Below are 14,911 nucleotides of genomic sequence, written 5' to 3'. Positions count from 1 at the left end.
TTATTATGAAAAATTAAAAAATAAAAATAAAAATGACAAAATTTTCTACCAATTGATAGGTAATTAACAATGATGATGTCGAGTTAAACAGAGATGTAAGGGAATCCAAACAATGTGATGATCGTGGAGGAGGATTGAGGTCTATGATAAGTTCCAAATGATTAGACATAACACACCAACATGCAAGAAAGGAGAAATGAACTTGACCATAATGGTAGTTGAATTTTTGGTCTCTTTAAGCCCGAGAAAATTCATTCCATCTTCAGCTAGTAAGGATAATTTGACAAAATATAGAGGTCGCATAATGTTATTATTAAAGTGTTGTTGTATTTGGTAAATAAACATAAATGATTTTGAGGTCTAAATGTAATATTAAAACATCTCACCACCATCAGCCAAAAAAGATGTGAGGATGTAGCTAGATTTAATTAAAGTAATCAAGATATAATTATTTAGTTATAGGATCCCCAAAAAAATCAATGCAGTAACAAATAGGAATTTGACTCAACCAGTTACAGAAAAGAAGATTAAAACGGCAGTCATTTCAATAAATTTATTTTCAGCCTCGGGAGACGATGATTTCATAGCAAAATTTTTTCAATTCTTTTGGGAGATAATTAAAGGAGATGTGATACGGGCAGTCAGAAGTTTCTTTCAGGGAGATAAATTATTAAAGGCTTTTAACCATACGCACATGTCTTATTTCTAAAATTCCTAATGTTAGCTCTATGAAACAAATTCGGCCTATTAGTCTTAGTAGTGTATTTTATAAAATCATCTCTAAGATTTTAGTACATATAATGCAATTTGTTATGAACAGACTAATCAGTAACAATCAAAGCGCTTTTGTAAAAAGGAGGTTAATAAGTGACAATGTTCTTATAGCTCATGAGTTCATGCATTCTCTGAAAAATAAGAGTATGAAGAGTGGAATTTAGCTCTGAAGCTGGACATGAGCAAAGCATATGACGGGGTAGAATGGTCTTCGTTTGGAATGTCATGAAGAAGCTGGGTTTCTGTAAAAAATGGTTAGATTGGATTCAGGAATGTGTGATGACAGTTTCTTATTCTGTCACTGTGGATGGTCAACCTCATGGCTATTTTAAGCCATGTAGAGGGCTGCGACAAGGTGACTCTCTCTCTCCCTATCTATTTCTATTTTGTGCAGAGGGACTCTCCCATCTGCTCCACAGAGGAGAATAGAGACAGGATATTTCTGGATTGAGACTCAACCACAGATGCCCTAGAATCAGTCATTTATTTTTTGCAGATGACTCTATCCTATTCAGTCGGGCCTCGGAAGGAGATTGTTAGAACTTACTGAGTATTCTACAAGTATATGAAGAAGTCAGTGAATAGGTGATTAACTTAGATAAATCTTCAGTCTTTTTCAGCAACAACACTCCAATTCGGACTCGTGACCGGTTAGCAGAGATATTACAAGTTTCTCATGTCGGTAATCAGAACAAATACCTTGGCTTGCCTTCGGTTGTTTAGAGATCGAAAAGAGCAGCATTTAATTACATTAGAGACAAGGTAAATAAAAAACTACAACACTGGAAGAGAGCTCTCTTGTCTCCGAGTGGCAGAGAGGTTTTGATCAAGGCATTAGCCACAATGGTTCTATTGTACACTTTGAGTTGTTTCAAACTAACAGACACTCTAATGGAAGATATACAGTGTTCCATGCTCAATTTTTTGTGGGGCCAGAAAAGGGACGAAAGAAGAATACATTGGATTGGTTGGAAAATTACATGCAGACCGCAGGCTCAAGGAGGACTAAATTTCAAAGATTTAAAGGCCTTCAACCTTGCAATGTTAGCAAAGCAAGGGTGGAGACTTTTAAAGCGTTCAAACTCCCTGATATCAAAGGTGTATAAAAGTAAATACTACAAATACACTGATTTTCTAAGAGCAGAAGCAGGGAACAACCCATCATGGGGTTAGAAAAGTGTATTAGAAGGAAGAAAAGTCTTAGAAATAGGCCTACTGTGAAAAATTAGAAGAGGTATCTCAGTAAGGATCAGAAAAGATTCTTGGGTCAAGGATTTCACTACAATTACTCTTAATTCTAATGTAAGACCAGAACCAATACCAATTTGGGTTTTAGACCTCATATTACCAAACAGACAATGGAATCAAAGTAAAATCAGAGAATGGTTCAGTCCAGAAATTTCTCAAGCAATTATACAGACCAATATACACAATGGAAAAGATATTGTTACCTGGATGAAGGAAAAGAATGGCTACTACTCTGTATCCTCAGGTTACCATATAGCTTTTCAATTCAATTATCCTCCAATTGATTTTCTACCTGAATAGTGTAAAACCAAGAAGCTATGGTCAGAAATCTGGAATTTAAAGAGTCAACCAAAGACAAAAAATTTTATGTGGAAAGCCTTCCATGAAGGATTACCTGTGAAAGTGAAGCTCTACTCAAAAATCCCTTCAATCAGTCCAATTTGTCTTCGGTACAATGAGCAAGAAGAAACGGTGGTACATTGTTTATGGATGTGCCCGGACTCGAAGGAAGCATGGAGACTAGCTAGACTTCCATCACCGACTCGCGAAGTAGAAAACTAGAAATGGTGGCTTGAATTTCATAACAGGATCGCAGGAGGCAGTAACACGGTGGAGAAGCAGGAATTAGCAGTGAATCTTACCTGGCAGAACTGGAAAGCTAGGAATGAGTTGATATTCGAGTAGCGAAGGAAGACTCCATGGATATGTCTCGAAGAAGCTCGAAGAACAACAAGTGAGAGACCAAGAAAATGTTAAATCCCTAAAATTGAGTAACCTGTAATAGCACAGGTTTGTCTTTTAGTGGAACTTTTCCTTTTCTCCTCTTTTGTGTGTAGTCCAATTGGACCTTTCTCTTTCTTAATGAAAATTAACTACCATTGAGGAAAAAAAACTTTCTCCCCCTTCTGTCCTAAAACTCTATCCTAAAAAAAGTAAGCCCGTCATAAACCTTAAACAATTCATTATATTAGAGAACATTCTCTAATATATCTGCGGAAACTACAAAAAAATGAACTAAAAATAAATCTTAAAAAAATCACAGTCTTGCTAAAAAGACAACTTATTAAAAGAGTAATTACCCAAATTAGTCCTTGAGGATTTTAAAAGCGGACACTTTAATCCCCAAAGAAAATTAATACCAAAAACACCCCCAAAGATTTTCTCCGGCGGACAATTCAGTCCCTGGCTTGATTTCTCCATTTGTGACCGACGGAAAATGATGAAGTAGCACGTCTAAAGGCCATGTGGACTGCTACGTGTCAGGTGACGCGGCTGGACAAATTAGTCCCTATCCTCGTCAGCAGAACAGTGTCGTTTTTCGCGTTTGAGAGGAATATAAAATGTCTCTCTTCACTTCATATGAAGAACCCCCACCTTTGTTTAGTTTTTTACAGAGAAAACCATACCTTGTTGGAGTGTTCATCTTCTACATCATCTCCCACCTCATCTCCCACATCATTCTCGTTAGCAGAACGGCGTTGTTTGTTGGTGCATAATTTCTAACCACAAACTAACCGGCAAGTACACCGGATCGTACCAAGTAATACCTCAGGTGAGTGAGGATCGATCCCACGAGGATTGAAGGACTAAGCAACAATGGTTAAGTGATTTACTTAGTTATACAAACAGAAAATAGTGTTTGAGAGTTCAAAAAGCATTAAACAGAAGATAGGCAAATAAATAAGTTGGGAATAAAATATGGAGAAGGCAGTTAAGGCTTCAGAGTTATCTATTTTTCGGATTGACTTTTCTTACTAACTATTTTAATCATGCGAGATTTAATTCATGGAAAACTATATGTGACTAGACCCTAATTCCTTAGACCTTTCTAGTCTCCTCTAAAATTCATCAACCGCCAATTCCTTGGTCAATTAATTCCAATTAGGGGGTGAAGTTTAATTCTAGTTTATATGCCACAAAAATCCAAATTATCCAAATATAAGAGGATTATATATCACGTATCCCGTTAAGTCCAGATAATTAGAATTTAGGAGAAATTATTTTCAAGCTGTTGTTCAAGTAAATAGCTTTTCCAAGTTATACAAGAACTCAATTAGAAAGAGGGTCATACTTCCGTTCCACCCAAATTCATAAAATAAAGAACGAAAAAAATTCTTGAAATATAAATCAGTACATGAATTAAAATAGAAAAATAATAGTATCAATCCATACAATAGACAGAACTCATAACCTTAACAATGGAGGTTTAGTTACTCATGGTTCAGAGAGAAAAACTAGGATTGTAAATTGGGCTGAGGTGAAATCAAAAGTTTACTCCCTGGAATCCCCTCAGGGAGGTTTTTTTTATATCTAATCCTAATAAATTTAAAATCTAATTTTTAAAACTAAAATAATATCTTTTCCTAAAATTAAGATTTAAATTTAAATCAGAATTAATTAAATAATCAGCAAGTCTTCAATTGATGGATGGAGACCACTTGTTTCGTCCATTCTGTAGCTTCTAATCTGTGTTTTCTGGGCTGAAAACTGGGTCAAAACAGCCCAGAAATCGCCCCCAGCATTTTCTGCACGTGGCGCATGTCATGCGTACGCGTCAGGTACGCGCACGCGTCGATGTGCAACTTCGCTTTTCACGCGTACCCGTCAGGTACGCGCTCGCGTCGCCATGGAAAACTCCAAATCACGCGCACGCATCAGGTACGCGCATGCGTCGCTCCTCGCTATCATCTCCTTTAATTCTTGTGCTACAGAAACTCCATCAAATCTAGCTGAATACTACCTAAAATAAACAGAATTGAACAAGACTCAAAGTAGCATCCATAGTGGCTAAAAGATAATTAATTCTTGATTAAACTCAATGAATTGAATGCAAATTCACTAGGAAAAGATAGGAAAGATGCTCACACATCATTTGTAACTGTGGTCCCCCTCATATTTCTTCTCTACAAATCAAAAACCTACCGTGGCACCCTCCTCGTATTTTAAAATTGAGCGTGTCTGAGTGGCAAGTAGTACAGGAGGCTCAGCCGCTTCTAGCTGTTGCGGAGGGAGGTTTGTCCATGAGGGCGGTGAGAATATGAGTTTAAGTAAGGGATAACACCTGAAATGCTTATGTGGTCTCTATGCAATTATCTCCAAACCCGGCACCGTCGAGAATCCAGGAAGGTTGTTCTTCGGGTGTCCAAGGTATAAGGTAATTACCAATTTTGTTGTTGGACTCAAATCATTTGGATTTAGAATCTTGTTAACACATTGAAGGTTTGGACGTTGTAGGAAAAACTACCCTACTACAAATTCTTTGTATGGATTGACATGGTTTTTGACCTCAATGGAAAGAATGTTGGGTTGAAAGAAGTTGCTATTGCTGATGACTTGGTGGGTGGTTTCCGAGAGACTTTGTTGGAGCTACAAGACAGGATGGGTGCGTTAGAGAACAATCAAAATACAGTAGTAAAGAAAGACTGGAAAAATATTTGCTTTAATCTATATTTATCGGCTGGGTTTATTGTGTTAATTTATGTATTTGTGTTTAATTGCTCTGCAAAAGCTTAAATTTGTATGTTTATTCTGAATTTATGAATTAAATCAACGTATTATGCATATTATGTATTTTTTTGGTGAATTTTGAGGGCATTTGTGTTGAATTTCATAGGAGTAGCTGCATTATTATGTTCAGAAATAAATATAAATCAAAAGAGTATTTTCAAATTAGCTATCACAATTAACTAATTAATGAACGAACACATGAATTAAGGAAAGACACCCTGGAGTACCATAATTAAAAACATACTTAGTCACATACATTCAACTGCACAAATCCATGAAAAATAACAACATAACAATAGAAAAGACATATACCAATTTCATGGAAGGCATTAGCATGACTATGACACTGAATATTCAATTTTTATCCTAAATTCGAAGTTCATCCAAGAAAAAAACAGCCATGGTGCTATTTCTTAGCACAAAAGACTAGAGTTTTATCCTAAATTTCGAAATTCATCCAAAAAGAGAACAAGCATAGAGTTGTTTCTCAGCACAAAAGACTATAATTTTCTCCTAAATGTTAAAGTTCATCCAAAAAGAAAACAAGCATGGAGCAATTTCTCATCACTTCTTTCCGGGAGCTTTGAATCCTGGATTTGGGATGAATTGAAACATCCTTGACGATGTACCCTTACTAGTAGCTGCCATTGTTTCTGTCGAGACCCCATCACTGCTTCTAGGAGGTGAGATAGGTGGTGGAGTGCATGACTGCACTGGCACTGGTGGAGGATGATGTGGTCTAATAATAGGCTGCTTAGGTCTTGCATGAGGTGGAACATTGGATCCCAATGCAGAATTCTATAAATTATAGAAATCAAAAAAATATAATTATTGTATACTCTACTAAAATAAAGACATAACAGTATAAATTATAGAAACAAAAAATATATCTATTGCAATAAATCACTACATTTGGAACTGAGTTGATATTATGTATAATATTATTTATGAATGACTATGTGCACCTTATTAGAGATTCAATTTTTAAACAAAATAATGGTAAAAAAATGATTTCAACATGAACAGGATAGTAATTCGATAAAATTAGCTTCAAGAAAAACTGTTCTTCAAATTCAAGTATTATGATTCTAACTCTATATAACTACAAGCATCATGACCCATTCTAGCAGTTTCTTATCATGTCTAATTCAAACAACGAAATGAATTAAAATAAACACGAATCAGTCCTCAAGAAAAATAAAAATAATCATATAAGTCCCTAGAGAAATTTAAATAATCCTATTCAGTCCCTTCAATCAGTTTGGTCCATGTTATACCTAAGGTTGCGATGCTGATTGTGAAACATGGATCTCATCTGCCCCAATATTGGAGGATACAGAACTAGTTCCAGCACCACGTCCTCTATTCCTCCTAGATGTAGTAGCAGGCCTTCTCTTTGGAGATGGAGGGCCTTTACAAGTTTTTTGATTATGGTCAGTCTCGCCACATTTGCTACAATGCAACTCGAAATCTCTTTTCAGAAGGGTCCTTATTGGAACATCCTTTTCAGAAGGGTCCTTTCTTCTTCTATTCACTGGCCTTCCAACAGGCCTCTTCAGCTTAGGTAGGACTGGGTTTAATATGTCTGTCTTGTCCCAATACTCTTCAGAATTGACTGACTGGATGCAGTACTGGTATGTTGCTCTAGCTGTCCCAATTTTTAAAAGTGGATGTACATATGGCTCAGCTCTATCACCTCTTCTTGCAATTGCAGCTAGTGCATGAACATAAAGAAGACCTAAAGATAATACATATTTAGTAACAACTCCAATTAAGTTCAATATACATATGTTGAAGTAAATAAAAATTGAAATAATGCACCTGTCAACTGCCAAGCATTACAAGTGCACTTGTTATTGCCTAAGTGAACAGAAAGTTTTTTTGACCCGTGTTGGACCTCAAAACCATCCTCTCATCATCCCCAACCCATACTGGATGCCAATACCTAACCCCTTTTATAATGTCGTCAAGTCTCTTTTGCTGTACAAGGGCTAATTCAGTGCCAACATATGTCTCCAAAACTTGTTTATACTTTGTCATTCTTCGCATAATGTAGCACCTCAACTCTTCACACATTGTAAGGATAGGTTTGCCTCTATAGTTAACTATTTTTGCATTCCACACCTCACACATATTGTTCGTCAAGTTATCACACTTTGGCCCGTGACTGAATTGTGATTTGGTCCAACATGCAGGCTCAAATCTAGATAAGTAGTTCTATGCATCTTCATTCACCCTCCGAAGCTTCTGCATACTTTTCTCAAATTCTGTGAAAGTAGTACACTTGGCACACTCCTAGACAATGTTCTTCACCTGCTTATCTTTGAATTGGTTGGTAAAATTTTTTCATATGTGTCTAACACAATTTCTGTGATGCGCATGTAGCATCACTTCCTTTAATGCAAGTAGAAGACCCTAATTACAATAAGAAATGAAACTATATAACAAATTATAAAGTACAAAGGATGGTTATATAATAGTGATTGGTTCTCATCAAGATTATACTATTGAAAAAAATCAACTAATCATAACACTTGCCAAAGCATGTTAAGGTAATATAAATCAAACATTATTTTAGCAAGTCAACTGTGTATACAAGAAATTAAAAGATGAGTTACAAACTTTAACTTAATCAAAAGAATAATGTGGAACCTTAAAGAAAAGTAAAATTGAATAAGAATTGACAATAAACAATCTTGTAAACTGTGTATATTTGTTATAAGTTGCTTTAGATATTTAGGAATCTAAACCACTAATTATAGCTATAAATTGATGGTACTTCTATGCTTGTTAATACAAGTTCTATGAATGAAAAATTCTGAATTAGTATACTAAATATGACTAGATCCATTCACCTTATTCTATTTTTGCTTATAATTATATGAGTCTTGAACATGATTACAATTATTCCGCTGAAAATTAAGAAAACATTTTTCCAGAGTTCTGTAAAGAAAATAAGCTTTAAAGTAGTGTATTCTCTTTGTTTAATAAAAATCATGACAATAAATGTTAATCACAATGCATAACATGTAGTTCTCTAAATAAAGTATTTGGTGATCATCACTTCATTTATCAGCAAACAATGAACTTCTATAACATTCTGTAATGAGGAGAAAAGCCACCTTATCTTGGACTTGATAAAAGAAAAAGACTTACAAAAAATTCTTATATATATGTTGAAATTTAAATTTATATTAGCAATCCTCCAATAACAACAACGTAAATACAAATATATCTTCTATCTATTTGACTAACTTTCTTATGCTAACATTTAAATATTAGATTGAATGGTACCTTTTGTTGATCGAAAATGAAATTCCAACCATGGATATAATGGTCTACAAGATCTTCTTGAAGCAAAGTGAGAAACCACTTCCAACTCTCTTTTGTCTCACTACTAACCACAACAAACGCAATAACGTAAAAGTGATTGTTTGCGTCCTGGCCCACTGCTGAAAAGAGTTGCCTCCCGAAATAGCCCTTCAAAAAGCAACCATCTAATCCAATCAATTTCCTACAACCCAATTTAAACCCCCTTTTACATGCATCTAAACAAATACATAACTTGTCAAATAATGAAGGTGACTGGGGGATGGGAGTAAGATCCATCAATGCAGTGCTCCTGGGTTACTGCTTAACAACTTGATGATTGGATTCTTGACGGTTTAGAAATTCACTAATGAAATCTCGTTGTAAAGTATAGTTTCTAAACCAAGCAATAATCCTTTCATACAAAAAGTTGTTTGTCACTAGTACAAACCCCTAAAATTAATAACCGAAGTATTCAAACCTCGGGTCGTTCTCCCTAGGAATTGTAATGAAGTGTCTTGTTATCGGTTGTGAGTTATATTTGGGGTTTTGATATGAAGCATGAAAGATAAATGGTAAGAAAGTAAACTAATGGCTAAAAAGGTCTTGGCAAGGGTTGGTGGTCAAAGATCTCTATCCTAATCACTAACCACAATATGAGAATTGGCAAGGATTAATCTCATTAAATCATCCTCTAACTAGTAGTAAAGGAAAGTCAAATGAGCTATATCAATCCTAGTCCATAAGTCTTAACTCTCCACTAATTCAATTAGTGAGAACTAGAGTCAATGAATCCCAATCATCAATTACTTGGACATTAGTAACTCAAGAGTTCCTAAGTTACCTTTTCAAGCCAAGAACATAAAACTCTACTCTAAAATCCAACCAAGCATTTCATCAAACACTTGGAAGGCACTAAAGAAAATCATAGTAAATGGATAACAACAATAAAATCTAACAACAATTATTGTAAGAAATCAATAACAACAATCAAAAGGAACACAATTATTATGAATTACCTCTAATTGAATTGAAAGAAAATAGAAGGAGCAAAAGTAGATCTACAACAAAACATAAGAACAATAATAAGGAAATTACAACAAAGGAATAGAAGAAGATGAATGTAGCAACAAAGAATTGAAAAGTAGAAGTAGAAGAAAGCAAAGATTAAAATCTAGATCTAAGATTATTGAGCTAAACCTAATCCTAATTCTAGAGAGAAGTGAGAGCTTCTCTCTCTAGAAACTAATTCTCACTACTAAACTAAGCTAAAACTAAACTAATGATAACTAACTTCTAAAGTATGAAAATTATGTTAATTCTCCTTCAATCCTTGGCTTAAATAGCATCAGAAATGAGTTGGATTGGGCCCACAAGGCTTCTAAAATCGCTGGCCACGTTTGCATTAAGTGGGTCATGTGCCACCATCGGCGCGTCCGCGTACCATGCGCGTGCGCGCCCCTATGCGCGATGAAACTATGGCAAATCTTATATCGTTTCGAAGCCCCGGATGTTAGCTTTCCAACCCAACTGAAACCGCATCAATTGGACCTCTGTAGCTCAAGTTATGGTCGTTTAAGTGCGAAGAGGTCGGCTTGACAGCTTTTGCGATTCCCTCATTTCTTCATGAGTTCTCCATTTTTACATGCTTTTTCTTCATTCCCTTGATCCAATCTTTGCCTCCTAAATCTGAAATCACTTGGCAAACGCATCAAGGCATCTAATGGAATCAAAGGTAAATCAAGATTAAACAATTAAGGACCTAAAAAGCATGTTTTCACTCTTAAGCACAATTACGGGAGAGATAACAAAATCATGCTAATTCCTAGGCTAAATGTGACAAAAGGTTATCAAGATGCTCTAAATTCAATACAAAACAAACCGTCAAATTGGGGTTTGTCAACCTCCCCACACTTAAGCCTTAGCATGTCCTCATGCTAAAACCAAGAATGAAGTAAGGGTATGGCATTTATTCAATGGAAACTAACTAAATGCAATCTACCTATATGCAACTATCTAAATGAATGCAAGTGCTTGGTCAAAATAAATCAATTCCCAAGAAACATATATGCACAAGGGCTAAGGACTAGCAAGTCTAATCCACAATTGAATTGAGTTATTAAATATTTTTACAAACTTGCATGAAAATTATGATTGTAGGTGGAAACATGTAATTGAGCATCAAACCCTCACCGGTAGTGTTTGCACTCTATTTGCTCATGTGTTTAGGGTTGATTCTCTCAATTCTCTCATAATCATGCTTTCCAAAATTTGTTTTTCATCTAACAATCAACATATATCTTATGCATGCATACAATTATCATGAGGTCTATTCTTTAGGTTGTAATGGGGTTAGGGTCAAGGTAGGATACATATTTGGTCAAGTGAGCTTAAAATTTGATTCTTTGATAAGCTTAAACTTCCCACCTAGCCTATGACATCCTATACAATTAAGCTCTAACCTAACTACCCATTTTTTCCTTTTCCACATACTCATGCATTTCTTTTTCATTTCACAACATTTATGCATTGATCTTTATTGAGCTCCACTTTGCTTTGGGGCATTTTGTCCCCTTTTTATTTCTTTCTTTTTCTTCTTTTTCTTTCTTTTTCATATTATTTTTTTTCTTTTCTTTTTCTTTTATTTTTCTCATTTTTTTTATATATACAAGAGCATCAATGCATAAGGTCTATACATTTGATCAATACACGAACACATACCCAATTCCCAATATTTACAACAAAAATACAAAACTACTCTTTTATTCCCCCAATGTCCCAAGAGTTCCCACACTTGAATGGTACTCACGCACACTAGCCCAAGCTAATCAAAGATCCAAATTAAGGACATTTATTGTTTTTCACTTTAAGGCTTGTACTGTGCTAAATTAAAGAATAAGTGGGTTAAGCGTAGGCTCAAATTTGGCTAACAAAGGAAGATAAAAGGTAAGGCCATTTGGGTAAGTGAGCTAATGAAATGATGGCCTCAATCATATACATGTATGTATACACAAAATAATGGACATAAAGAATCAAACAAATCAAAGATTACAATCATAGAAAGAGACTAATGCACACAAGAAGGAAAATAAGTGGTTATAAGATGTAACCACACCATTAGGCTCAAATCTCACTTGCTTGTGTTCTTAGCTCAAAAACATGATCCATAATATATATAATTCAAGCAAGTTCTATGAAAAGTTTTCCACTCAAATCAATTGAGATGCCCTATAGATAGAAATCTTGAAAAATTTTCATTATTTTGACTAAGCTTATTGTGTATATATATGCAAAAATAAGAAAATGAAAGTAAAAATCCTAAAAACCTAAAATAAAATGCAAAAGTGTTGGGATTAGAAATTTGTCACCCAAAATCGCCGACCGGTCGGACGACCTCCCCACACTTAAAAGTTTGCACCGTCCTCGGTGCACTCAAAGATGAGCAAGGGGGTACGGCGAGTCTCTGGATTGTTGCGTGTTCTTAGTCTTGCTTCCATGTTTGCTTGTGGTGCATTTATCATGAAAAACAAAAATACAACACCGTAAGATGAGAAGATATAAAAGCAAGGAAGCATACATTGTTGGAATGAGGTAAATCACTAGAATTGAGTGAGTGAATTAGTGTGACATTAAGAAATATTAGGTGTGTGAATTCTAAATTGCGCGGTTTAGAATACACATTAGCGTAAAAGCTATGTCACAAAAGAAGCATGAACTTCACTTATCCTAGTGTGCTTGAGATGCTTTAAGTAAGCTTGTAAGGTAAGACAAGCATTAGAGAAGCATGAAAGCATTCAAGTCAAACATATGGATGGATATAATCATGAACACAATGCATTAAGGTAAATGCACAACATCATCCATCAAGAGGTTGCCTAATCGAGGGAAAAGGATCCAAATCACATGATGGCTAGCTACAACATGCAATTCAAAAGAGTTATAAGCTCGAAGATAATTCTCATCACTTGGTATTTTTCAAAAGGTAAGCATGAAAAACCCAAAACCAAGTAACAAAATATAACCTCAATCATAGAATCCAACAAAGATTATCTACAAACATTCATGCTAAAATAGCATTTAGGCAATAAGGGATATAGCAATGTATAGTAAACAAAGTCAATAATCCAACACTTATGATGAAAAGAGAGAAAATAAAATGAAAACTAAACTAAAACTAACTAATCAACTAACTAACTAACTAATTAACTAACTAACTAACTAACAACCAACTAAAATAAATGGTTATCGATGGTGTTTGAAAGTGTTGGATGAGGGGTAGTAGGAGGGAAGAAGAAAGGAGAAGGAAAGAAATAAAAAGAGGAAAAGAAAAGAAGTGGATGGAAGAAAGGGCATCCACGCGTACGCACGCATGGCGCGCGCGCGTCGTTGGCTTATTTCAAGAGTGGCGCGTACGCGTCATGTGCGCGTGTGCGCAAGTGCGGTTTGTGCCAGAGGCACAACGTTGGCGCGGCGCAGGCACAACTCTCTGGAAAATGTATGGAGGTTGGAACTTCTCAATCCACGCGTACGCACGCATGGCGCGCGCGCGTGGATGGTCGAAAATGCTGGAAGTGCGCGTACGCGCCATGTACGCGTACGCGTGGATGGTGCTCTGTTTTTTTTTTAAATAAATTTTCTATGTTTTTGCACCAATCCAAGCATTCCAAACCTCCAAACAGCTACCAAAACACCATAAAACCTTATTTAACATACTTAAACTACCAAACATACTCAACTAACTAAACAAAACATGAAATTAAACTAATTCTATCAATATATACAAAAGAGAAAATGAAAGAATTTTACCATGGTGGGGTGTCTCCCACCTAGCACTTTTGTTTATTGTCCTTAAGTTGGACTTATGGGGAGCTCCTCATCAAGGTGGCTTGTGCTTGTATTCATCTTGGAACTTCCACCAATGCTTGGTTCTCCATTGTGCCTCAAGATTCTTCATGGATTGAGCCAAGTCTTGATGGAGTTCTTCACAAGCTTGGGGCTCCCAAAGTTGATCCTCTTCTTGTAATCCGGGATCCCACACTTTGTTTTCACACACGTCTTGAGGTTGATAATCATTATTAGTCCATCCGGGTGGTGAACAAGATGAATTCTCTATGAAATACCCAACAATTCTCCTAGACCCATCTATTTGAGCACTATTCCCACCTTTGTATTCAACTCTTGAAGTATCAACCAAAATGAGCCTTGATTTGCAACGCCAACCACGAAACATCTTTCGCTTACGCTTCATCCCACAAAGCATCCTAAGTTGACCATCCGTTTCAAGCAAGCCATACTCAAGTGGGACAGTAAAGCTAATAGAAATGAATTTTACCCACTCAAGTGAAGGGGTAGATGACAACCTAGGCAAAGATGCTTCCAACGATCTTGACAGAGCGCTACAACAAAACATAAGAACAATAATAAGGAAATTACAACAAAGGAATAGAAGAAGATGAATGTAGCAACAAAGAATTGAAAAGTAGAAGTAGAAGAAAGCAAAGATTAAAATCTAGATCTAAGATTATTGAACTAAACCTAATCCTAATTCTAGAGAGAAGTGAGAGCTTCTCTCTCTAGAAACTAATTCTCACTACTAAACTAAGCTAAAACTAAACTAATGATAACTAACTTCTAAAGTATGAAAAGTATGTTGATTCCCCTTCAATCCTTGGCTTAAATAGCATCAGAAATGAGTTGGATTGGGCCCACAAGGCTTCTAAAATCGCTGGCCACGTTTGCATTAAGTGGGTCATGTGCCACCATCGGCGCGTCCGCGTACCGTGCGCGTGCGCGCCCCTATGCGCGATGCAACTATGGCAAATCTTATATCGTTTCGAAGCCCCGGATGTTAGCTTTCCAACCCAACTGAAACCGCATCAATTGGACCTCTGTAGCTCAAGTTATGGTCGTTTAAGTGCGAAGAGGTCGGCTTGACAGCTTTTGCGATTCCCTCATTTCTTCATGAGTTCTCCATTTTTACATGCTTTTCCTTCATTCCCTTGATCCAATCTTTGCCTCCTAAATCTGAAATCACTTGGCAAACTCATCAAGGCATCTAATGGAATCAAAGATA

Source organism: Arachis ipaensis, chromosome B08 (genome assembly GCF_000816755.2).
Source record: "Arachis ipaensis cultivar K30076 chromosome B08, Araip1.1, whole genome shotgun sequence".
Classification (NCBI taxonomy): Eukaryota; Viridiplantae; Streptophyta; class Magnoliopsida; order Fabales; family Fabaceae; genus Arachis; species Arachis ipaensis.
Note: the sequence above shows the minus strand (reverse complement) of the source record.